Source organism: Mauremys reevesii, linkage group 6, assembly GCF_016161935.1.
Source record: "Mauremys reevesii isolate NIE-2019 linkage group 6, ASM1616193v1, whole genome shotgun sequence".
Lineage (NCBI taxonomy): Eukaryota > Metazoa > Chordata > Testudines > Geoemydidae > Mauremys > Mauremys reevesii.
Genome location: NC_052628.1, coordinates 42,727,236 through 42,754,420, shown reverse-complemented (window position 1 = coordinate 42,754,420; position 27,185 = coordinate 42,727,236). Strand labels below are relative to the sequence as shown.

The following is a 27,185-nucleotide window of genomic DNA, read 5'->3' as shown; positions in this document are numbered from 1 at the left end:
TTGCTTCTACATAAAAGTCAATTATATGGAAACACCAGAAAAAACACATCAATGCAAAGTCTTATAACAATGGCAACTAACATCGACAGAGTTTAAGTTGGGTTATCATGTTTGTTATAAACCCTTGTTTTGGTAGGTTTGAAATCTAAATTTAAAAATGTAGGTCTTGGCTGAGAAGTATTGCTAATGATCCTCAGTTAAACAAAATCCCATGTCACGTTGTGATTAAGCTCCTAGAGTGCAATCTCACAGCCTACAATGAATTCTGTAAGAGTGAAGACAGCTCTTTATTAGTAGTAGTATCTAGAGGTCTCAACACCGTACAAAAATACAACCCAACTAGGCACTCTGCAAATATACCAGGTTCAAGAAAGAGCCACCTTACTCAATCATTGCACCAATTGATTTAAAAGGTAAATTACCAGTCCAATCAGGTTTATGACCCCTGAGAGCTGCTGATCCTTTGTCCAAAAAGACTCCAAACCCTAATGCCTTTTTCTTTGCTCACTGACTCATCCAACTCCTCCCTCCTAATCAGGCATAACAATGACTGAAAAGAGTCACTAAGGAAAGATATACAGTAGTTTCTGTCTCCACTAGCTGGTAGTAGATCTACAGTTCTGCATTAATACACTAAATATTATAGAAATTTCTCAACAAAAAAAATAGAAGTAGACCATATGAAACAGGCAAATTAAAAAAAATATTTTTCAGAGTAAAGACTGAATATGAATAGCCTTATATAATATATCCAATATAGAAAAATAAGATACAAATTCACAACTTGTGGTTTTATTGTTGGGCATTAAGAAAATAAAAGTTGGTCCTGGCACTATTTACAATGTATATTGAAAAAAATCCATATCACTATTATTCCATACAAAAAGAAGGAAAACACTCTATTCTTTTATTCTTAAAATTAAAGAAATTAGAATTAAAGAAAATGAGCTTTTAAATAGATCAAAACTATTAGCAGCATCAAGCTTTTGATTCGTATTCGCAGAAGTCAGAACTTTAGATTTAAAAACCCTCTGCGCTCCATCACAGTCCTGAGATGTATTTCTTAAGAGCTGTATGATCCAGCTTCCATTTAAGTCAATAGAAAACTTCCCATTAACTTAAATGGAAATGGGACCAGGTTTAGAGTTACCATAAAGTCAATAAAATTATACCCAAAAGAATGTTCATAAAGGTATTTTGTGAATTTCCTATTTTTTCTTCAGAACTCGTGCTATTCATTAAAATGTATTCCCAGGAAAACATGCAGAGACTCAAATCAACCAGGCTGCAGCCTGTTATCTTAGGCCCTGATCCAGCAAACATGTGCATGTGCTTAACTATAGTGCAGTACCAGGAGTGTGAAGTGACTCATGTAACAATGTAAAATGGCCTGTAAATGGAGAGGGTGGGAGCAGTGATGGATTAGAGAGGATGAGATTGCATATATAAATGACACACATGTAAATACTATATAGAACAATCCATGTTTGCTTGCACTAAATCTATTTTATATAAAAACCCTCTTTATTTCATTTCCATAATTTGACTGATGGGCATTCAGGAGTGTAATTATGGTTGAAATACTGATTAAATGTTTTAGGCTCTGCACTAGAGTAAAAAATGCTTAATTTTCATTGCATGAGTATCCCATTCAACAGGACTATTTACATGGGGAAAGTTAAGTATGGGCTTAAATGCTTTGCTGAATCAAGGCCTTGTTCATTACGTTCTTTTTTTCCCAAATCCTAACTGAAGAAAAAAAAATGGATCTCAATTTCAATGATTACCACAAGCTGACATCACAATTGCATGTTCTGACTACAAAGACAATCAATGGGGGGAAATCTCTATGCTACACATTGTGAAACTCAAAACACACTTTTTTTCTGGTTTTATATACTCCTTAAAATGTCAGCCATTCAGCTCTTTTGACACCATATACTTGAATCACATATTGCAAACAAGTTAAATAGCCACCTGCAGTCGCTGTTGTAGTAATATATCATCACAAAAGCAATCTCCTTGTTTCTGACACAACTGTAAATAGATTTCCTATAAAACTGAACAGATTTATTATAATTGAACAGTCCTTTTTTGGTGGATGCAAGCAGCTGATATGATCTCATCTGACACTGCCTGTAATACATTCGGAGGAGCAGGGTACTCCAAATGTCAGAGTCAACAACAATTGGCCAGAAGGACTGGATTCCATCTAGAGCTGAGATCATCCGTCTCCTGCACTGCTTAGGTTAACCTCTTTCAAAGATCAAAACATTTGATTGAATCTTGCTCACATTGCAGCAACAAGTACAACAAACAAAAACAAGTAGTAAGTAAATTCTTTCATTGCAATTACAATGAAAAGCAATAAGAGAAAGGGAAAGGAAACACGAAGGGATAAAGGTTTTATTATGTGTGTAGCACATAAGTAACTTTATCCTTTAAATTCAGAATCTGTCTTAATGTTTTCATTTCTTCCCTCCAGTTGGAAGTTTATGAAAAATGTTGCCACAGAACTGCTAATAAACTTTTATGTACAACTCAGTTTATCACGTTTCAAATCCCTCCTCGAGAGCCACTTATGATACAATGCCTATGAGGAAAATCAGCCAACTGTTGATTGCTATGCTGAACAACAGTTGGAGACAACTGATGTTATTTGTATATTTATACAAGAAAAATATTTTTAAAATCCTTTCAACCAATTTGGAGTAACCAAGCTGTGCACAAATAAATAACCTTATTTACCTTCTGATCTTATTATATCATCATTACTGTTATACTCATCCCCCTCCCCACAACACTTCCCTCCTACTGTTTATGACGGTCACTCTTGTCTTGTTTCAAATTAGATTGCAAGTTCTCTGTGGAAGGGACAAAGTATTCCTGTGTGTTTGTTTAGTGCTCAGCAAAATAAGGCTCCAAACTTGTCTGACCAAAGAGGCAGTACCACAATATAATTAATATTTATTTGTAACAACATCCGCTAAGCAGCTCAGAGTATCCATTTAAAACAATGACTATCCTATTTGAGCCCACTACATGCATCCGATGAAGTGGGTATTCACCCACGAAAGCTCATGCTCCAATACGTCTGTTAGTCTATAAGGTGCCACAGGACTCTTTGCTGCCTATCCTATTTGAGTGAGTGCTGCATAAAGCATGTCTGTATTTATCTGTCAAAACCAGAGTACTGCACATTGTAGGATTTACTTTTCATCCCAAGGCCAGAAGGGCTGTGGAGATGATGCATACAGTCTCTCAGTTTGCAATAACTTGACCAGGATTCCCATTCAACAAAGTACTTAACTCTGTGTTTAAGTTAATCTCTATAACAACAAAATACTTAAACACATGCTTAATTTTAAACATACGATTAAATCCTATTGACTACAAACAATGGACTTAAAATCATAGACAAAGTTAAACACATGATGAAGTGCTTTTCTAAATCAATGCCCAGTGTAGGGGCATTTCCAGATCATAGACAGGCCACAAGTATTAGCCTCAAAATAACAAGGGTCAGAATTCTCAGTTGGAGGAAACGGAGGAGTTTGCGGTTTCCATTGCAATTAAATACCAATGGAAACAGGGACTTTCTTCCCAAACCAGAAGATCACCGTAGGGGAAGTCAAATGCCCACTGTGATCCTGGGAGATCCCACCTACCCCTTAATGCTATGGATTACGAAGCCATACACTGAGCAACGTGACAGCAGCAAGGAGCAATTCAACAACAGGCTGAGCAAGTGCAGAATGACTGCTGAGTGTGCATTTGACTGTTTAAAAGTCTGCTGGTGATGCCTGTATGGAAAGCTAGACATGACCAATGACAATATTCCCATGCTGATAGCCACATGCTTTACACTCCATAATATTTGTGAAGGGAAGGGTGAAAGCTTCACTCAGGGCTGGACCGCAGAGGCTCAGCACCTGGAGGCTGAGTTTGAACAGCCAGAGACCAGGGCTATTAGAGGGGCACAGCACAGGGCCATAAGGATCAGGGATGCCTTGAGGCAGCAATTTGAAGCTGAAGCCACTAATATTTGTTCCTATGCTCAGGACTGCAGTGCTTGTAATGCTAGGAGGTGATTGGTGCATATGATACAATTATGTTAATCCCCCTTGCATGATGCTTTGCAGTGCCCTTCTTGTTTTCACTTAATAAATTAAAGATTGCTTTCAAACCAACACAATTCTTTTATTAAAAAAGACAACAACCAGAGGAGAGAATCAAATGAAAAAAAATCATCATCAGGGAGGGGGAGGGGGGAAGAGAAGGTCTCAAGAGAAGGAGAGGTCCTGGGATGGCTATAGATTTGTGTATGTCCAGGGATCATACCCAACCTTTTCCTTTGGGGTATGATGCAGTGGGTGCTGTACTTCAGCAGGGCCAAACTGCAAAAGGATGCTGCCGATAACGAAGAGGGCGGCTGGGCTCCCAAGGTCATCAGGCAATGTGAAGTTTAAATGCAACATTTTACAGAAGCAGTATTGTTTGCAACACAGACAACACTGATTCAGTGCTTTAAAATGCAGCCAGTGCTCACGCACCTGTCATTAACTGGCTGACCCCAGGCAAGTACACATGAGCCACAAGACCCCCAAAATGGTGAGTAGCCGCAGGGGCAGGGTAAGTCACTCTTCCCACACTGGGCATGTGGCTCTTGGGGAGACTGTAGGGGGGGCCTGATAATCATTCCTGTCCCCACACTTTCCACAGGATGCGATCATTATGGAAGATATCTTGCTACTGAGGGTGAGCGGGGAATCAATGGAGGGTCTTCTCCAAGTCTACGATTTCCGCCCTGGCCCCTATGCGGCACGCCTGTGTGCAGCAGTGGTCCCCCACCCCGTGACCACACAGTGGCGCAGGAAAGTTACCATTAACGGGGCAAGAAACAAAGCGGCTCTGCAGAGGAGATTCCCATGAAGTGAGGGAGTTAATCAACACCCTGTTCCAACACTAAGAGTTGGCATGCTGGGGGAGACAAGCCTGCTTTCTGCAAACCTCCTGCCCCCAACAACTCACTTCAGCAATTCCCAAAATCAGATCCTCTTACCAGGGGCCTCCTCTCCTGTTTGCACTTTGCCAAGATCCAACTGCTGTGACTGGCTAGGCACCTCCAGGATAGAAAAGAGCTCCTGGCTGCATGCATCTCTGACCTCCGAGTCTTCCTCTGCTTCTGGATCCTCCTCCCACCCTTCATACAAGATTTGCTCCTCCTGGCTCAGTCCACTCTTGACTGGCATGCAAGCGAATGAAGTATCCACAGGGGCCTTAGCAGTGGAGGTGGGGTCGCCACCAAGTATCACGTCCAGCTCTTTGTAAAACCAGCAGCTCATGGGCGCAGCACCGGAGCAGCAGTTTGCCTTCTGCGCCTTCTGGTAGGTGTTCCGCAGCTCCTTCACTTTTATCCTGCACTGCTGTGTGTCCTGGTCATGGCCCCTTTCTATCATCCACCGTGAAATCTGTCCATAGGTATCATAATTCCTATGGCTGGAGTGCAACTGGGACTGGACAGTCTCCTCTCCCCAAATGCTGATGAGGTCCAGCAGCTCAGCATTGCTCCAAGTGGGGGATCGCCTGGTGCGTGGAGCAGGCATGGCCACCTGGAAAGATGCGCTGAAACCGCTGCACGCATCATTGAGCAAACAGGAAGGGGACTTTCAAATTTGCAAAGGAATGTATGGGCTGGGGGATGACGGTTGGTCACCTGAGGGCAGGGCAGTAGAGTTCAAACTGATGACCAGAGAGGTGAGAAAAGGCATTGTGGGACACCTCCCGGAGGCCAATTGCAGGACTGTAATCACCATGGTGTCTACACTGGCACCACTGCGCTGTAGCCCCATCACGGAAAGCTGTATGCCTCTCGTTGGAGTGGGTTTTTTTGAGCGCTACAACTGCGCAGCTTCTGTACACTAAGTGGCTTGGCAGTGTGAACACCTCGGGAGTTACGGCGTAGAAAGCTGCTTTACTGCGCAGAAACTTGCCAGTGTAGACAAGGTCTGTGTAACTGTCTGGATTTTAGAGCACTTAGAAGAGTCAAGTTTAAAGCAAATAAAATAGCTAAAGAGTTTCCGTTCCTCTAGTTTTTTTTGTATTGGCTCATGCATAATGTAAAAAATGTACATTTTCTTAAATACTGTTTTCAGTTTGGGCACCCCAAAGATTTAGTGGGTGCCATTTACTACCTTGAGTAAAACTCAACAGATTGAGACCATTTTCACCCACATCACATAAACAGTTTGATCTTTAGATCTGGGGTGAAAATCCCACCTAGAATTTTTTTTTAAAATGGTTATTTTGGGGGGTTTACATCTCCAGAACTGCTGGCTCAAATGACTCCAAAACTGGGTCACTAACCTTACCCTGCACCCTCCCGAGATGCAACAAAGAAAGCTGACTAAGCATGTCGATTTTAGAAGACAAAAGGTTAGACCTTAAAACAGATGTCACGACACAACCTTAACTATAGTGATACTTTCGCACCACTATAATTTACTTTAGGAAATAATTGTATACAGTTCTAGGTGACATTCCTGTTGGTAAACTACTTATACTCCTCTCAACAAAAAGTTTGGGATTAATCCTGTTTTTAGAAAACAAAACAACAAAAATCCCAAGCATATAGCTATCCGGAGGCGATAACAGAAAGAGGGAATGTGAAAAAAAAATAGGCAAGGGAAGCTCATTATCTTTCATTTGTGTTGCCCTTGGAACTTTAGCAATAGCAATAAGAAGTGGAAAGCTAAACTAACAAAATATGATCTGTAGGATATATATGCAATAGCCTAAAACATCAGAATACAGAGGGTAATTAAAGATGCACTTTGATGACATAGATGGGTACATTTTGAACCAAACACCATCTATTCTATTTATCCTCAGTCATTAGAGTGGTACATGCAATAATATCTGTAAATGCTAAAAGATGGGAGGGATTACAAATACTGTGAAAGTCAAGATTAATCATAGAAACGTAGGACTGGAAGAGCCCTCGAAAGGTCATCTAGTCCAGTCTCTTGCACTGGGGCAGGAATAAGTATTATCTAGACCATCAACAGGTGTTTGTTCAGTCTCTGTCACTGGAGGTTTTTAAGAGCAGATTGGACAATCTCCCGAAGTAATCTGTTCCAGTGCTTAAACTATGCTTACAGTTAAAAAGTTTTTCCTAATGTCTAACCTAAACTTCCCCTGCTGCAATTTAAGCCCATTACTACACGTCCTGTCCTCAGCAGTTAAGGAGAACAATTTACCACCCTCCTCTTTATAACAACCTTTTATGTATTTGAAGACTTATTTTCCCCTCCTCCACAGTCTTCTCTTCTCCAGACTAAACAAACCCAATTTTTGCAATATTTCCTTGTAAGTCATGTTTTCTAGACCTTTAATCATTTTTGTTGCTCTCCTCTGGAAATTCTCCAATTTGTCCATCTTTCCCGAAGTGCGGTGCCCAGAACTGGACACAGTTCTCCACTTGAAGCCTTATGAGCGCTGAGTAGAATGGAAGAATTATTCCTCATGTCTTCCTTACAACACTTCTGCTAATACATCCCAGAATGTTGTGGTTTTTTTTTTTTAAATTTGCAACAGTATAACATTGTTGATTCCATTTAGTTTGTGATCCACTATAACCTCAAGATCCTTTTCTACAGTACTCCTTCTGAGGCAGTCATTTCCTGTTTTATATTGTGCAATTCCTTCCTAAGTGTAGTACTTTTCATTTCTCTTTATTGAATTTCATCCTATTTATTTTAGACCATTTCCCCAGTTTGTCAAGATCATCAATCCTAACCATCATCTTGATAAATTAGGGCAGTGAGCTGAAGTCAAATACAATTCAGTAAGGATAAATGTAAAATTGGTTCACATAATTTAATATGATACTCAAGTATATGACACTACCAAAAAGGCAAAAGTATAAGACGTAAAGTGCGCATGGAAATTCTCCTCTTCTCACCACCAGTTAATTCTCAATTGTAGCAACACATTTCTTCTGCATCTTTTTTTAAAAGTACCATATTGGAGAGAGTTAAGGTGATATATTGTCTGTCTGTCTTACTCTCATGCCCTGCTATGGATCTATGCTGACAATTAAACTAAGATGCTTACAAAAATTTCTTCAATAAATTTCAATTAATAATGAATTTTTAAAAGCTTATTCCTCCTGTGTTGCCACACAAGACATGAGGGATTTGCAATAGAGGGGAGAGGATACATGAGATGATAAATCTTTAAGAAAAGAGACAAAAAATAAAATATAAAGTTTCTATTACAAGGAAACTCAGTTTGCTGTAATTCCTTAATTCACTCTGTATTTATAGGTATGCGCCATCAGAACTATTTTCACAAATGTTCTATAGGATAAATAATTTTTGTTTACTTTCATGACTCTTGTAATTTCATATTCACGCACCAGTTACACTAAATACAACACGTCAACATATACTAGTGTTGCACCAGGTGCTGCTGTAACTCACCTATTTGAAATATTTAGGTTCAATCATTCAAATAAAAGATTTTCTAATGCATTGAAAACTAAGGCTTTTTATTCCTTTATTAATTTTGTTAAGTAGTCACCAAGTTCTTGTCTTCTGTAACTTCCTTAAAGCTTTGGTGTACTCTATCAGTGCTTATAATCAGATGAATGGTATTTAGTGCTAAAAAGGAATCTTTAAAATGAGAAGAATCTAGACATCAAGTAGTTACCTATCTTCAAGGTCTCACAAAACATGGAAACAATAGCTAATGCAATCTGAATTTCTTTTACTCACCTGTGTTATAACTCAGAAGACCACTTTAAGGGAATCTGGTTGACCACTTCAGAAGTCCAGCAACACCTGGAGAAAAATTTGAAATGTAAAAAAGTTATTATAGAGCCAAAATTACTAACCACACAATTTATGATTCCTAGTAGTCCCTGGAATTTTAAAACTTTTTTTTATAAAAGGCAGTATAACATTTCTACTTCACAAAAAAATGCAACATTCTGGACACCGCTCCAAACCACTGATGAACCAAGAAAAATAAGCATGTCTGAAAGAGTAATATATAAACCATGAAGTATGCTCAAGAACATACCTTTGCCATTCTCTTCTACCATGTTAAGAATTTATGCAGAGGTTTTCAAATATGGCTAAGGGATTTGCATGTCCAATTCCCATTAAGTTAATGTTTCTATTTAGGTGACATTTATGAAAAATTTGAAAACGCTTCTAAAATGGGAAAATATAATTAATCTAACCAGTGGACTGTGACTTCAGGTACAACTCTGCAAGCTTCTGGACACCTTCTGGAATGTCAACACCCCCCTCAAATTCCAGGATATGTTTAGTAGGATTGGGTCCATTATGACTTTTCTCTCATTTGCAGAAGGAAAATGAGGTGATGAACTTGCTGAACAGTAGTAGGTCAGCAGAAGGCAGCGCCATGAATCTGCTGGAGAGATATAAGTTGCTGGGTGGAAAATGTTCCATGGCAGTTGGGAAGAGTGGCTCACGCAGAAGCAGGCTGTGTGGGACCTCTGACCAGAGAGAGATGCTGAAGTCACTTGGTACAACAGAATGAATCTTGGAACCCCCTCGAGAGACTAGTGCTTGCAGCACTTCAGGGACAGCTCATCAGCCCAGGCAAGTGAGGCACAACCTAACCAAGAATTCCCAAAAGTTACAAAACATATTGTGTATATTCTTTTTTTATTTAATTCATAAATATATAAAGATTGAAGGACAAATTGTGATTTGATTTAAAATGTCACAACTCACTCTCTCCAGTCGCAAAATGCAATGTCAAAGAGTTTGAAGAATGTAATGCTGCGTAAGGCTCAAACCTTGGTATAGCTAATAGTGCAAGAAGCTGACTTGTTACTATGGTAATTTCCCACACCCAGGAGTCGCTTTAAAAGGGGTCTGCTGTGGTAACCACTGCTTGGTGAGCCCATATGAGGATTGCAGCAGTTGAGCCCAAGCTGCAGGGGGCTTGCAAGGGCAAGGGATGGGTCTGTGTGTGTGGGGGCCTTCCTGGCCCTCTCTCCCATTGGGGGGGCGGGTGCCATGCATATACATGAGGAGCCACCGCCGAGCCCTGGAACTGCCTCGTGCTCTGCTCCCATGCCAGCCCGAGTAGCGGTGGTGGCAGCTCCAGTTCCACGTCTTGCTTCTTGACTATAAATCAGGTAAGCTTTTAATAGCTACTAATTATACATCATGTGGGGGGGGAAATAACTACTTTGTGATTTGTACCTCACCTGTCAAAGTCAGCAGAGCATTGACTAAAATAAATTCAGATTATTCCAACTGTTTAAGGATGTAAAGTTCTATCGTAAAAAGAAAACAACTGTGTTTAGATAGGAACATGCCAGCTAATCTTCTGAAAAAAGGTTCAGCAAACTACTGAACCATATACTATTTTAAGCATCTGAATTCAATAGGATTATTGACATGAGTAAAACCAAGCAATATGTTTAAGTGCTTTCCTGGATCGGGTGTTTACTCTTCATGCAGACACAATACTATGGAATAATGTGATCAGCCTCTTGGTGAGCAAGCTTTGAAGCACTCAACCTAGATCTCTCCATCTATCTAAACAACGACATGATGAAGTACCAGGAAGCATTAGTATATTATAGGAAGGGGTGAGGAAAGGACCCATCAGGAATGCACATGAAGTGGGGGAGGAGGGAGAAGCTCTTGCAGGGCTTTGGAGCTGTGCTCCGGCTCCAGGCAGAAACCTGCAGCTCCACTGCTCTGCACTCCAGCTCTGGGTTCCGCTCCAAAGCCCTACTTATGACTCCTAATTTGATTTGAAAATGTGTGAAATAAACCATTTCTCCCTTTCCACTAGATTAGCTGTAAAATATGCTGCACGGTTTGCTCCACCACCACCACCACGAGGAAAACATTTAATCCTTCATTTTCAGCTATTTAACTATTTATGCATTAGTAAAGAAGAAGCATTTTAGCCTAAACCTTTAAGGACAAACCGATAGTCTTCTAATTCTACATCAGGCAGAAATATGAACTTAAAACTCTATTCACAATCTTAACAAGAAAGGGCACATATGCTTGTTACCATTAATGGAAACCCACACATCTTGATTAGTACTAGTATGTAACAACTTTCTATCACAGTCTTTTGTGCAAAATGAAGAAAGTAACACAGATATATCCTCTATTTTAACACATCCTTTTCAAGTAGCTTTTTCTTCATACATAAGCCGTGGCAGCACTGCACATATGGTACTATGTCAAAAGGAAATATCTAAATCAAACGTGAAGAAAAATGTATTTCTTTCATGCAAGTTTGCTGACACGGAACAGAAAACTAGTCCAGTCACTAAAATTACATCACACTGTACAGAAATAACTTATTCAATGGGTTCTCCTTCTGGCATCATTTTAGTATAGTACAAAACTGAAAGGAAAAAAAGACCTTGCTACTGAATAGCTCTCATTAAGGCTAGCTTCAGAAACAATAGCAAAACAGAAAAAAAATTATGTTTCGATTAGGTGAGACATACTGACATATTAACAAAACACTAATTGTTTGGATGTTCAACAGAAAATGTTAACAGCTCCAGGCATACAGTGGATATTTTAAAATGTCTTGTCATCTATTATGTGGACTTTTCACCTCTGTTTTGCCACTCAAAGATACACTTAATGTTATTTTCTTTTAACCAGTGTGACAGATCCAAACCAGTGGGGTAAAGGAGTCTGGTCCTATTAGTATCCAGGAAGTGGGACCTCCCCCCAGCCTAAGGAGAGGATCCACAGGTCCGGGACACTAAGTAAGTACGTGGGACAACTAATGAAAAAAAAAACAGGAGCGGGAGTGAGGTCACAGGGCTAAACGAAGGGAACCAGATGGGGACACCGAGCAGAGAACCCCGGACAACGCCCACTGCTCCTCGAAGGCGTCAAGGGAGCCAGTGGACGCCGCCCAGAGGAACTCCGCCCGGATGCGTGAACGGACGGAGGAGCGGAAATAGGCCCCACAGTCGCAGGAAATCCCATCGGCCAACCTCCTCTCCCTGGTTTTATAGATGGCCAGTTTGGCCAGGACTAAGAGGAGGTTGACAAGGAGATCCAGCGCACGGATAGGAGTGCATAGACAAACAGGTGAGGGGAAAAGTGCAACCAAAAACGCAATAGGAGATCCAAGAGGAGCCGGAACAGGGGCTGCAACCTGGCGCACTCTAAATAAACATGTGCCAGGGTCTCCTTCACGCCGCAAAAGGGGCAGGTGTTGGGGACAGGTGCTCACGGCCCCGTGAAGGAGCCGCCAACTGACATCCCGGCGGGCCTCGGGACTAGGGCAGAATACAGGCTGGCCCTCACCTCGAGAGGTGGCAGGAGGTCCCGCCATTCGGGCGGGACGCGAGGGTGAGGTAGTGAAGCGTGTGGAGCACGAGCGTGTACAGATGTTTCCTTGGCGCGGTCTGGAACAAAACCGGCTGCAGATCGGGCAGCCGGCTGGCAGTGAAAGGGCGAGGGGATGAGTGGGGCCACGGGCAGGGGCCCGATAAAAGATCCACAGGGCCCGGGTGGAAGGTGGGCGGGCGTGCCCTCGGACCCGGTCGAGGTAAACCCGAGCAGCGGGCAGCCTTCACCTCCTGAAGGCTGGAGAGCCCCATGCGCTGAGCGGCGTCAGGGGATCCAGCCAGTCTCCCGGTCGTAGTCCAGGAGGTCTCCGACCCTGGTGACTCCTGCCAAGACCAGCCTCTGGCGCACGAGACTCCGCCACCTGCACACGGAGCTGGGGTTGTGTAGCAGGCGAGAGATCGACCCCCACGGTGGCCGCCACGGACCTGGTCGTTGAAAAGAGCTTCCAGGTCCGGAGGAGGTCTTGGTAGAAGACCGGCAGCCCAGAGAGGTCTCGCGGAAGACCTCTCGGATGGAGAGAAAAGAGCTGCCGGTCGAGCCCCGGAAGCGGCGGAGGAAGGTGTGTGCCAATACGCCCACGCCGGACTACCCACACTGTATAGGAGCCTCTGCAGGGCCTGGAGGCGGAAGACGTGAACCTGAGTGCGCAGGCACTTCAGGCCCTGCCCCCCCTCCTCCAGGGGCAGGTGGAGGACCCCTGCAGAGACCCAGTGCGGTCCTGGCCAGAAGAACTCCAGAACCGCCGTCCGGAGGTTGGCCAGGAAATCCGGGCCGGGACCAGGGTGTTGAGCCGGTACCAGAGCATGGACAGGACTAATTGATTCAGCACCAGCGCCCTCCCGAAGAGAGGCACCGGAGTAGTCCTGTCCATTTCCGAGCCGCGCCTCACCCCGCCCTCTAAACCATGCCAGTTCTCCGGCGGAGACGGATGCGTGGCAGAAAGGTAAACGCCGAGATAGAGCAGCGGACCCGCGCTCCACCGGATGGCCTGAAGCGCGGGTGGGAGGAGCTCGCCTGCCACCCGTCCCCTACCACCAGGCCAGAGCTCTTGACCCAGTTGACCCGGGCGGAGGAGGCCGAATAAATGGCCTGGCAAGCCTCCACCGCGCCAAGTCGCCCGGGTCCTGGACCACGAGGAGCACATCGCCGACAGGACCAGCCGCAGCCCGCCCGGAGCACCAACCCAGTCAACCTCCTGCGGAGGAGATAGAGGAAGGGCTCGATTGCCAGAGCGTACAGCTGGCCTGAGAGGGGCACTCCCTGCCCGAAGCTGACTGGCTCGGTCAGGGTCCAGTTGAGCCTGACCAGACACTCTACAGAAGCGTACAGCACCTGGAGAAAACCCACAAACTGGGGTCAACGCTTGCAGAGTGCCCAGGAGATACCCGTGATCCACTCTGTCGAACGCCTTCTCCTGATCCAGGGACAGGAGCGACAGACCATCCCTACACCCTAATTCCAAAAGGTCCCGGACCAGATACAAGTTATCAAAGATCGGTGTAGGTCTGGTCTGTGGACATTTTATAGTCCGTGCTGAGGAGCGAGATGGGCCAGCCCGCAGAGGTCCCCTCCTCTGGCAGCAAGTAGCACTGCACGAATAACGAAAAGAGGAGGCCCGCAAAGCGCAAAGACAGACGTGATCTCAGGTTCGGGGCCGAGGACGCCCCCCAACACGCGGCGCCGAAATCGCGGTCCCCCCCCCTCTTGGCAATAAAGACGGCACGCCGCGCCTGCAGAGGGAGGACCCGCCGACTCGGCTTCGGCCCCGGCGGTGAGGGGGTCTGGGCGGGGGCGTCCAGAACAGCGGTAGAACTCCACGGTCAGCCCGTCCATGCCCGGAGATTTATTGGTGGGCATGCGACGGAGGGCTGCCGAGAACTCGCCAGAGTGAGAGGCAGCTCTACGCTGACCATCGGGAGTCCGTCCCAGAGCACTTTGCAAGCGTTAGGATCGGTCGGATCCGGGAGAAAAGAGAGAAGGCCCTGGCCCTCCCGCAGATCTCCGCCGGATCCGTGAGGTGCCGCCCGCCAGGAGGCAGGTGGCTTTTTGGCCCCCTCCTTTCTCCAGGGCGTAGAAGAAGCGGGAACCGCGATCCATCTCGAAGGAGGCGGATGCGGGATCGAACAAAGGCACCCCGGCTCGATGATCCTCGAGGCCCGGAGCTCCTCCCGCTTTCCGGCACGCCCGCAGAGGATGGATCCTCGGGCTGGCGGCCAGACGCCTCCAGCTTCAAAACCTCCGTTCCAACTGCTCTATCGCCGCATCCTCCGTCGGCTGGCGCCCGGTGTAGTCGCGCAGAAGAGCCGGGCGCACCTTCCCAGGTCCCACCATCGCCGCCGAGGAAAGGCGCATCTCTGCCTCGCCAGGCCAGCCAGAACTCCCGGAAGGACGCCACGCCCACGTCCTCCAGCAAACTATTATTAAAATGCCAGTAGGCCGCCCCGGCCTCTCCGCGCAGAGAGGCCGCCACGGTGGCAAGGTGGTGATCAGAAAATGCTGGAGGAGTGGGCTCGTGAAAGGTGGAAACGTGACAGATAAATGCGGTCCAGCCGGGAGTGGCGCGACCGATGGGCCTCCACCTCGAAGGTGAAAGTCGACCGGGTGGTGGTCGCGCCAGACGCCCACCAGGGAGTGGCGTTCGACGATCTCCCGGAGGACGCCCGCTGCGGCCGGGCACTGCTCGGTCCTCGAGGGTGGTGTTAAAGTCCGCCCAGGACCAGGCACTCACGAGGATCCAGGGAGCCGAGGAAGGCGGACGCCTGCCGATAAAAACGCAACGGCGTCGGGCATAGACGTTGATGAGATTAACCACAAGCCCTCCATGCGGACCCGGAGGTGCAGCAGGCGGCCCGGCACAGCCTCGGCAACCCCAGCACCTCGGGCCGTAGGTCGGGGAGAACAGGGTCGCCACTCCCGCCGAGCGAACCGAGAGGTGGCTAAAGTAGACCCTGTCCCCCCACTCCAGCCGCCAGCTAGCTTCAGCGGCCGGATCCGTATGGGTCTCCTGCAGGAAGACCACAGAGTACCCCCCGACCCGAAGGAAGGAGAGCACCTGGCCGCGGAGACCCATCCTACAGCCCCGGGCGTTCAAAGTGGCAAAGATGATCGCCGCCATGAGGAGTGCTGGGGGATCTCGCTGGCAGACACGCCCACGGCCTCAGCAATCCGTGACCAAACCCGTGGGTGAGGAGAGAGTCACGGAAGAGGCAGACCTAGGTCGCGGCGGCCTGCTTCTGAGGGCCTTGCGCCCGGAGGATTAGATGGAAATCCCCACCGCTGGAGCGCGAGTTGGACTTTGTTACGGAGCCACGGCAGCTCCTCCTCAGCGCATGGGGCGGGCAACGGACCGATGACCGTCCCCAGCGGGCCCCGTCACAGCCCGTGGCCCACCAAGGCGGGCAGGCAGGGGCAGACGACGTGGCGTCCGATGGGCCGACGCCACGCGGCCTGCCCCGCTCCCCAGTTCAACAGGAGGCGGCGGAAGGAGAGCAGCAGCCCTGATGGGTCAGAGCAGGGAAAACAACTAAGGCTGCACCCTGGGAGTATCCCGAGGCGGCAATGGCATTACGGGAGGTGGAGGGGACAAGAGTAGGGCAAGGGGTCGGTTGGCCCACACCCAAGAGGACACCCCTGGGAATCGGGTCCAGGCAGCGGGTGCCACCATGATGGAGGATCCCAGGGGACCTCAGAGGCAGGAGCAGAAGCGCAGTCAGGAGGGGAAACCGGGGATAGGGGGACCGAGGTGAGGTCACTCAGATCGAGGCCCGCTAGTAAAGGGTCATCCTCCCCTGCGTAACCGGGTCAGACCCAGGGCCTCGATCTCCTCGTAGATGGAGGAGATTGCCGTCCGCCACCCCGGGCCCTCCCGCCAACACGGAGGCTGCGGATGGCAAGCGAGCAAGGGGGTCCTCGAGGCGCCTCAGGAAGGGACCCTGGAGGAGGGGCAGCATCACCGTCCGGTGCTGCCACATCGCGCCCAGCCGGCACCACAAAACGGGCGGGGCAAGGCAGAAGGCTCGTCATCAGAGACCCCTTCCTGCTCTTCCGGGGCCTCAATCTGAAAGATGTAATGGGACCCCTCTGCACTAAAGACCAGCCCTCCATGGCATCATCCAGGGGCTGGCTAACAGGGGTCCGGTCTGGGGGCAAGGGCAGCGGCTTAGGGACTCGGGGAGGCAACGGAGGGGCAACAGGAACGAGGGAGGAGTCTCCCTGGGGCGGGCCCTCTCCCACGGCACCTCCTCCACAGCAGTGGACTGAGAAGGAGGAGGGGCAGCTTCAGGTGCTGGGCAGCTAGGGCACTGGCGGTCTCGGGGTCCCGCCGGGCCAAGGGGCAGTCCTCCGACGTGCCCCATCGCCCGGCAGAGGTAGCACCGGGCCTCCCTGAATAATGCACCCGTAGCGGGCTCCTGGTAGGGGACCCAGTTGAAGCTGCACTTGCCGGCGGAACGAGGAGGGCGGGGTCCTTGCAGCCCAACGGGAGAGGGCTGATGACAGAAAGAGGGTGCCCCAGGGCAGAAAGGGCGGGCAGCAGGGCGGCATTGGGCAGGAAGGGAGGGACGGAGGTCAGGACCAAGCGGACCCCCAGGTCTTCCAAGGGCTCCAGGGGCACAAACACGCCCCCCACCGCCAGACCCGTCTCTACCGCTTCCTGGGCGGCGGCCTCCGACGCCAGGAAGAAGACCACCTTCCCGTACATTTTGGAGGCCGCCACAATGGCCGTGGCACACCCTCGCCAACGCCCTCACATAGGTTTCGGCGGGCACCAGGAGGCAACGGACGCCGTGCTTCCTAGTCAAGGTGGGAAAGGGCCGCTAGAGATGGTAGTGAAGCGGCAGGCGGAGGAGTAGCGGCAGGCGGGGGCCGCCGCCACCTGGGCATATGCCCTGGGGCCGGGAGGGACACCTGCGGAGCTGGTAGAGGAACAGCGGGAGGGATGCCGCGGCGGTGCGGGACCACGGCAGCGGGGGTAGTCCCCGCCATGGAGGGCCTGGTCTTTATAGCTGGGCCCTTACCCTTCTTCCCACCCCGACCTTTCCGACCGGCTGGGGGGGCTCCCTCCGAATCGGAAGGGGCGAAGGACGTGGCAGCAGCGCAGTGGCAGGTAAACCGGCAGCGTCGAGGTAGAGGCTTGGGGATTGGACACGGGGTTTCGGGAGGAGGGGCGGGAGCATCGCGAGGTCTCCCCGCCATAACGAGAGCGGGAAGGGGGACAAACAGCGAGGGGAGGGGAGGGAAAGGAGGCACCACCCTCCCGTTAGGCTGCAGGCAGGGAGGAGGGTGCCAAAGGGAAGGCTAAAGGGGCGTGGGGAGCAAGCAAGGACCCAGGGGCGGAAGGGTGGCAGGTCACCGACCCAGAGAATTCGGCCCTCTAGTTGCACTAGGGGACCAGGGGGGCTAACAACATTGGGGGGGGTGCAGTGAACAAGGGCAAACTCAAATGGGGGAAGGGCACAAGCGCATGGGAGGGGGCATGGGCGCACGAGGGGAGGGGCCAATCAGGGCTGGGGGATCACAGGGCCGGGGGGAAAATCAAACTAGGAACAGGGCAGTGGGACCACGGGGCTAGCTGCAGGGCTGGGGCAGGACAGTCAGGGCCACAGAGGAAATGGGCGGGGCAGACAAATGTGGCAAAGGAGAGGGGGTCAGGCCAAGGGGGTGGGGGTGGGGGGTGCGCCCACGGGCACTTGTGCAAAAAGTCAATGCAGCTGGCTGCTGCTGCAGGCCCAAATGGTGGAGGTGGGCGTGGCAAGCCAGGTGAGCAGCTCAGTCCCAGAGGCAGGAGAATGAGGCAGATGGAAAAACGCCAGCGGGGGTGGTGGAGGGGGCAACGACGGTGGTGGGGGCGAAGGGGGACACAGAGGGACCGGGGGCAGGCTCCACGCCACACCCCCAGTGTCCCAACAGACACAGTCCAAGCCCCCACCACAAGAGCACAGTCCGAAAAATACTCAGTCCTTAGGTGCCCCCTCCACGGTGGCTTTCAGAGTCTCTACGAGGTCCTCCAGCAGCAGCAGGCAGCACTCTCCTTCTCCTCGGGGCTCCAGCAGCTCCTCAGCAGCTAACACAGCAGCTCCAGCAGCTCCAGGTGGTGGTCTGGTGGCTAGGCAGGAGGCCCAGAAGATGGTGGTGGTGGCTTCCTCAGCAACAAGGCCTGGAGCTGGGGTCCCTCACTCCTCTCCTCTGGGGAGCGGGCCAGCAGCCCCCCCCCAAAGGGGCTGTGGGTGGAGCAACAGCAGCAACTGGGTGGTGGGGGGGAAATCTACTAGCCAGCCAGCAAGCAGACAGCAGAGAAAGGGGGTGGGTGGTGGTGTCTAGCCCAGCCAGGGGAGCAGCCGGAGCCAGAGCAGTAGCAGCAGTGAGGGCCCAGCAGGAACAGCAACAGCAGCAGCAGCCCTCTCCCTCCTACCCTCCACAGCAGAGGAGCAGAAAGGAGGTCTTCTGGCCACTGGAGAAAGAGTTTTCTGTTCCCTGAGTGACCAGAGCAGGGGCTGCACTAGAGTAATCAGGAACCTGCTAGAACCAATTAAGGCAGCCAGGCTGATTAGAACACCTGCAGCCAATCAAGGCAGGTTAATCAGGGCACCTGGGTTTAAAAAGGAGCTCACTCCAGTCAGGGAGGAGGGAGCCAGAGGAGAGGAAGTGCATGTGAGGAGCTGGGAGCAAGAGGCGCAAGGAGCTGAGAGTGAGAGGGTGAGCTGCTGGAGGACTAAGGAGTACAAGCGTTATCAGACATCAGGGGGAAGGTCCTGTGGTGAGGATAAAGAAGGTGTTTGGAGGAGGCCATGGGGAAGTAGCCCAGGGAGTTGTAGCTGTCATGCAGCTGTTACAGGAGGCACTATAGACAGCTGCAATCCACAGGGCCCTGGGCTGGAACCCAGAGTAGAAGGCGGTCCCGGGTTCCCCCCAAACCTCCCAACTCCTGATCAGACACAGGAGAAGTTGACCCAGACTGTGGGGAAGATCACTGAGGTGAGCAAATCTGCCAAATAAGTGCAGGACCCACCAAGGTAGAGGAGGAACTTTGTCACACCAGGTAAGGTACATTACAGTGAAAAGATAAAAACAAGAATTGAAGTTACATCGAGCTAGAAAAGTCTATTTGATATATGTACGCAAAGTCAAATCAGCATACAGAAAACATCAATATTATAATTTACAAGTTATATCAGTAACAAGAAAAAATAGATAGAACTTTTGCACTTCTCTTTAAAAGGAACACATAATGCTAATTGATGCAATCTTTCACCTGAATACACCTGCTCTGAACTTGCAGCTAATGCAATCCAGATGTGACTATAATAAACTGCTGATCAATGTCCATAATCCATATTCTCCCATCACCACACCTCATCCAAAAAATAGGCATAGCATATCTTTACACATTGTTAAAAGAATTTAAACCAAAGATTAAAATATTACAATCCTTGTGATTCCCACAAAACTAAAGAGACTAAATACTGAGGCATTAACAGACCTACATTGTGAATGTGAAAGATCCCGCTCAGTGTGTTACCTAGTAAAATAAACATCTGGCTGACCACTGCATTAAGTTACTATATTTTCTTTACAAAGAAGCCAAAACAAACTATCTGGGGTAAAGATAGACAAATTTAGCAGTAAAGCTTTCCTTTAAATGAATGTTAATTTTTACACTTGATTTAGGTCTACACTTATTAAGCTTAAGCGTATTAGTTTGAAAATTTAGAATATGAAGCATTAACTAAGGCTCCAATCCAGCATGCACTGAAATCAATGGGAGTGGAAAAGTGACCCTATGCTTATGTAACCCTTCTGCCGGGCCGAAACAATAGCAGCAAGGGCCGGGTTCAATAGATAGGGGTCCCTTCCCCACAACATAATGCAAAACCAGCTCGAGCCCCCACCCAGTGACCTGGGAAAAATCTTACACACACCCCTGGGCGCCTCGAGGAGGCAATACTTCCCCTCTCGCAAGCACAGAGTCTTGGTGTAGCAGAAAAGGTTTAATTACATGAGATAAACAACAAGCATTAAATTGGGAAAATACCTCAGCTAGAGTTCATAGGTCAAACCGTGAGCAAAGACCCACCCCAGCAAATTGGGCCGTGTCCTTCTCTCTGGGCCCTTGAGTCCAGCAACCCCCAAATCACCCACAGTTCCCAAAGTCCCACAATCCAAAAGTCTCTGTCCTGGGTCAGTGCAGCCCCAGAGTTCAAGAGTCTCTCTGCAGAGGTCCCCCTCCCCAGCCTGGATAGAAAGGGGCACCTTACGTGGTTCGGGGCCAACTGCCCTGCCTCTTAGTGGGGTTCTGCTTCCACTAGTCGTCCCCGCAAACAGCTCAGCTCCGCTTGCTCTGTGGGCTGCTCCGCTCTGCCAGCTGCTCTGGTCCACCAGCTGTCCTGTGATCCACTCCAGCCATTTTCACGAGCTGCTTGGCTCCACTCACCCAGTGGCTGCACAAACTGCTCCACTCTGCTCTGCCAGCTGCTCTGCTCCACAGTATTGCTTCAGGCTCCCCCACTCATTAGCACAGTACTCAGTGCTCTCAGCTCAGCAAGTCCAGCTCTACAGTGATTTCAGCTCTTAGTGATTCCAGCTCATAGTAGGGGAGCCCCAGTGCCAGTGAGTTCAGCTCAGTAACCTGTATCTAGATTCTTAAGGGAATCAAAAATTAACTCTGACATTCCACAGTGGAGAGAGGCATAGGTGGAACTGGTGCTTCTGGCTCACACAAGGAACCTGCACCACCAAGTACAGATATGTGTCCCCAGCCTCTCTCTCTTGACTGGGTTTTGGAACCCATGTCCCTTGTCTAGCAAGTGCTATTTAGTTGATCATGAAACCCTCTATCATAAGACAGTTTTGTAGTTCCTCATTTACTTAATTGGGGTGACATTTTATTGCTCCTGCCCCAATAACAACGAAATTGGGGCTCCCACAGCTGTGAAAATAACCACCCATACTAAGTGGGGTGGGAGTGCCAATGCAAATAACTGAAATGCTAATGCGAATACTCGAAACTTCTTTCTGCACTCCCCATAATTTACCACCAGATGTCAGGGTAGAGCTCATCCTGACTCTGCTTACACTTATATACATTCATGACTCTGTACAAACAGTAATTAGTTAATCTTTACAATATGCTTCTTAAGTATTATTATCCCCATTTCACAGGTGGGGAAACTGTAGCAGAGAGATTGAATTTCCCATGGCTGCATAGTGAGTTGAGCAAAGATCTGAATTCAGAATTTTTTGATTAATAATGCTGCATTCATATCTTCAAAGCACACAGCATCCTAACAGTACAATGCCCATTGTTATTGACCTCTCTATCATTGCCAAAATAGTTACTACAGTGATGTGGATCTCTGTCCGAGCTACAATGAACTACAATGACCAGTTCATCTTAGGACTCAACTGGGTCATTGACCGGCCACTGTAGCTGCTTGGTTACTACTGACATGGATCAGATTGGAAGAGGCATCTTAAAATGATGAATATCTCTGTACCCCATTGCTAAATCACTTGGACAATCCAGTACCTTGGTACAATCCTTACTAGTGATATTTATCGATGTTCTGCATAACAATCTAGAATTTCTCAACAGCCTTGAGTTATTCTTTTGTCTCTCTTCTTTACAAGTCAGTCAGACCGTTTAAAAAAAAAAGTCCTATTTTCACAAAACTGTTGCACAAAACTTCCAGATGTCCTGGCTCAATGAAGCCCTAAGGAAGTACTTAAGGAATTAAGTTCTCTGCCTGCAGAAATTGTATTGGAATGGCTCTGAGATCTCAGAACAAAATACTTAAAGAAATTACCTTTTCATGCCGTCTTAGTGATGTTAATTGCAAATCTTTGATAAGATGTTAGTAAATAACATGTCATTTTGCTAAATTCCTAGGTAGCTGTAAGACTGTCTTACACCACTATATGGCTGTTCTACAATCCTGTTTTAATGTGAATTTGCTATATGACTATATGCTATATGAATAGCTATTGATTTGCAGTTTTACTCTTCAATCCTAATCCATTTCATACAGAACAGTAAAAAGTCACCAGATGGTGCCAACTCAGTAAACTAGAGATTAAAAGGTGAGGAATCCCTTATCAAATCCTGAGTCCTTTAGTCCTCATACATAATATAGAATTTGTTAACTTTGTTGCCTACTTACTCTTTATATTTTTATGACTATTTTAAAGATAGGAAATGGTCTCAATGTAATTAGAAAATATGTTCATTTTATTATGTGAACCTGAAGAAAATTCTTCACAAGAACCAATGGTAAATAAATGGATAAAAAGTAATAAAACTAAGACTTCATAGCTGAATAAAATAAAACAAAACAAAACATTTAAATTAATTACATCTAACAATGTACCAGCTGAAGTGTTAAAGAATTCAGAGCGCACACAGTTCCAAATAGACAAGTTCCTGTACCTTGTAGAGCACAACTGATACCCAGTTTCTACCTTTGTAGGAAACATCCCTTTGAGGCATTTACCTTCAGTTCTCCAAATAGTTTCTCAAAGAGCCTAAACATATTATTTTAAAACTACAATTAAGTATGACTAGCCAGATGATTCAGTACTTTTTTTTTTTTAAACACCTCTGATCTCTTTGAAACCCTCATGGAAACAGACTACAATACAATAGACAAGACTGTCTGGTAAATATTTACTTAAAACTAATTTTAAACTCTGCTAACCTGAATGTACACCAGTTGTTCCTTTTTATATTGAACAGTTTCTTTATAGACAGCATAAAAATCCTCTGCAGTTTAAAAATGACATCTTAAGCTTTAAAAATCTCAAACTGGGAAAGGATCTGCTACTTTAAATCTTTATTTGAAAGACAGATATTATATATGAATTGCTTTTGATCAGGTAAAATCTAAGACTAAACCGTTTCGTTTGTGGTCACTCCAGTTAAATAAGAGAGCACAGGAAAACAAACATAGGTTTACCTGCTATGCCAAAAGGAGGAAACATAATTCCATCAAAATACATTCTTACTGGGGGGAATTCCGTGAGTTCCAGTTCACAAGGCAAAATGCTGTGGCAGAACTCAGCAGTCCCAATCAAAAGTATGTCTTGAGGAGAGGGTAAGAAAAGAGTGAGAAACAATTAGAAGAATGATGCAACTGAGAAAAACAAGACAATGCAAACAGATTGATTTCTGTGGGTGACAGTTCAGGAAAGCAGCAGGATGGGATGAAAACACAAAAACTTGCAATGCAACTGTCAAGTGGTTGAAGAGGATTCCATTATCTAATGTCTACAGTGTCCTTAAAGTTCTCCAAAACAAATATTCAAGCAAATGTATCTAAAACAGCATTTTCCAAAGGACCAGATGCTATTACTTTCTAGAGCATATAGATTTAAAAACAACAATCTCTGCCCTTCCCAAAAATATAAAGATATAGTATTTTTAAAGGGTTTATTTGTTTTCCAAATCATAAAAGGGGATAGGCGGGCAAGAATAAAACGAAATGGATACTCATGTTTAGTTTACATAGCTCATCTGCATCAGGAGCTCAATCCAACTATTAAATAAATCAGTGGAAAGACTCTCACTGACTTCAACAGGATTTGGAGAAGTCCTGAAAGAGCAAACCAGAATAGCCATGTAATGAATTGAGCCTCTAACTGACTAAGAAACTGAAAAAAATCCTATACTATTTTCAGTTACTAACATCTTATCAATAATAATCAATTACTACCTAAGATATCAAAAGATAAACCTTAGATACATCACAATCTGTTGTAGCTACATTATTTTTTCAGCCATCAGGCGTAAATGAGGCAGAGACTCTGGAATTGTTTTTGGCAATAATTGAGCTTCTAGAATGGGGTGGGCAAAGGTTTTGGCCTGAGGACCACATCTGGGTATAAAAATTGTATGGCAGGCCATGAATGCTCAAGAAATCGGGGGTTGGGGTGTGGGAGTGGGTGAGGGCTCCAGGATGGGTTTACATTTTGGGGAAGAGCAGAGTTCTGCCACAGCATTTTGCCTTGTGAACTGGAACTCACGGAATTCCCCCCAGTAAGAATGTATTTTGATGGAATTATGTTTCCTCCTTTTGGCATAGCAGGTAAACCTATGTTTGTTTTCCTGTGCTCCCTTATTTATTTATTTATTTATGTTAGTCACTTCGGTGAGTGGCCATATACCATTTTGAAAAAAGTTCAATCTGAATCCAAGATCATTAAACTCAGACACACAACTCCTGACTCCTTCCCACATTGTAGGTGAAATCCTTGCCCCACCTTACATTAACTGCAAAACTCTGATTGACTTCAGTGGAGCCAAGATTTCAACCCATACAAACAATCCTCGCCCAGCTCCCTTCTCTTGAACATGTAGAACAGAACAAAGCATAAAAAAATTCATCCAATCCTCCCACAGCCCATCTAAAATGCAACAAAGGTAAGGCAGGGATCTTCACAGTGTCCCGTAGCAGTCTTTACTCTAGAGCCAAGGTCAGTTTTCAAAGAGTTCACCGATGGCTGGAACTGCTGCAGGTGCTGTGGTCAAAGTCTTGGTGGTGAGGAGGTAGCTTTTGGGGCAAAGAGTCTAAACAGAACATTAGCCAAAAATATTAATAAGCTTTAAAGAGCTTTACAGCATATTAAAATCATAGCAATTTCTTATAAAGTTGCAGAAGCTGCATATACAACACTGCCTGGGATGTGATCAGTAAGGGAGAAATGTTCTGTTCAGCTCTCACTGACAGCAAATACAAGAAGCAAATTAAAATATATATTAATTTCAAATTCTAAAGAGAAGATAATTTATTATCTAGTTCAAGTAAGAGATACAAGAGGTGCCACATTTATTACAATTTCCTAAAAATTGTAATGCAAAATTAAGATGAAAAATGAAATAGGGGTACTGAGAAAAACTAAAGGCCTTTCATGTGTATCAGTAAAATATTATGGTTACATTTAACCAAAAAGAAGAACCTTACTCATTTTTTTTCTCTCTAGTTTTCCTGCCTGTAGAAAACCTCCCACAGTTTTCACAGAACTCTGGAAATCATGAGCAACCCCATCTCTCATCCAGTCTGCCCTTCCGACAGGGGCTTACAAATCCATTACGTGGTATTTCTTTTATGCCAGCCAGAGGAAGGTAAAATTAATTTGCCACTGTTTGGTAGGAGTTAAAATTGTACTCAGTTTTGCAGATGGTGAAATAGCCAACCCCAGGGACAGTGGGAATTCAACAGCCTCTAAGAAATGTTAACTGTGGTTTTGCACACCACAAAGAACCTTTTCTTTGCCTTTTCAATTTTTGTCATTCTAGGCTGACTCTGGAGCCAGTTTGTTTAAACACTGCTATAGATTATCATCTTCATTTTCGGAAAATTACACAGTCTGTTCTGGTAATTCAATAAATAAAATCTTTGTGTTTTATTGGCTCTTTGTCATCAGCTTTGTAAAGCAGATAGTCAAAGTAAACAATAGATTAAGTAGTAAAGGAGATAAAAATAAATAGTCCTGTTTGAAAGCTGTGACAGCATGCTTCAGTTCTTTGCCCAAGTCCCATCATGTCAAATAGTAGAATTGGAAATACATTTGTTTAAATTAATCTAATTAAGTTCTGTAGGGCAAATAATGTGTTACAACATAATGAATTCCTGGTGAAAAAAATTATTTTCCCTAAATTTCTACTTCTCTTTTTTCACTGCCCAAAACAGTTGTTCCAGTTACTATAGTCAGCATATAAACACATACAGAGACAGACAAATACAGAAGAGTTAAACATGTAAATTCTCCAGACACAGAGGGAATACACACCACCAAGACTTTTCTCTGCTTTTACCAAATTAATACTAATGCTTTAAAAAATATTGTTGGTTCTCCTTATTTCTCCTATGTAAAAATTCCTTGAAAGCTGAACTAGCATGGTGTAGGCCAACTATAGAGATTCAAAATTTCAGCGTGACAAACTAATGGTGTTTCCATAGAATAAGGACACCCCAGCCTTGGCTCATCACAGTTTGAACTCTGGGGGAAAGGAATAAAAATCCCTCAACAGCAGGATCTGTATCACTATGCTGCTTGGAATTTGAGAGGGCAACATTTCTCAGCATAAGCAAGGGATCCCCAAGGGGCTTAGCTTGGGTTAGCCCTAAAAGAGACACTGAGCTTGTACGTTACAGCAGCGTCTATTACTTTTTGAAACTGAATATTGTAACTCACTTGTGTGTGTATGTTTAACTGCTTTAATCTGGTACATACCACTTGTTCTTTTTCCTGGTTAATAAACGTTTAGGCTTGGCTACAAGCATTGTCTTTGGTGAGAGATCTAAAGTACAATTTACCTGGGGTCAGTTACTGGTTCTTTGGGACTGGGAGTAACCTGAATATTGTTGTGATTTTTGATGTAAGAGACCATCTATAACAAAGGCAAGTTTGCCTGGGTGGCAAGATAGACTGCAGTGCACAAGGGGACTGTCTGTGACTCCATGGTTAGGCTACTATAGTGCTTGAGGAGTTCACGCTTGATACTTGGTTGGAAAAATCTAAGTACAGACCTCACAACCAGTTTGGGGTTTGTGCTCTGCTTTTTGACAGTCTGCCCTGAGGTTGGCACTCACAGTCATGAGCTATTCCAGACAGCTTGACAGGTACAATCAATCAATGAACCCTAGGAACTAGAGCAACCAATGTTGAAACATTTTTTTCCAAGGGGAAAATCCACCACCTAAAAAAATAAATTAAAAAAGGGAAGTTCCGCGGTACACTATGCCATGTATTAAATCATGAGGAGATCACCCTTGGTCTCCTGGCATTTTTCATTGAAACCCAAAAAAG

The 27,185-nt window shown here is 46.3% G+C and overlaps 1 protein-coding gene across 5 annotated transcripts in view; it reads right to left on the bottom strand.

The window, feature by feature from the left end:
- Positions 1–27,185, bottom strand: part of LHFPL2 (LHFPL tetraspan subfamily member 2) — a 216,255-nt gene that overhangs the window by 91,814 nt on the left and 97,256 nt on the right. For 4 of the 5 annotated variants that reach the window (XM_039545957.1, XM_039545954.1, XM_039545953.1 and 1 more), the window contains one exon: positions 8,778–8,843. The gene's annotated coding sequence lies outside the window, so the exon portion shown is untranslated. Of the gene's footprint in view, positions 1–8,777; positions 8,844–9,247; positions 9,649–27,185 lie in introns of all 5 variants that reach the window. The other variant, XM_039545955.1, reaches the window with a different exon arrangement.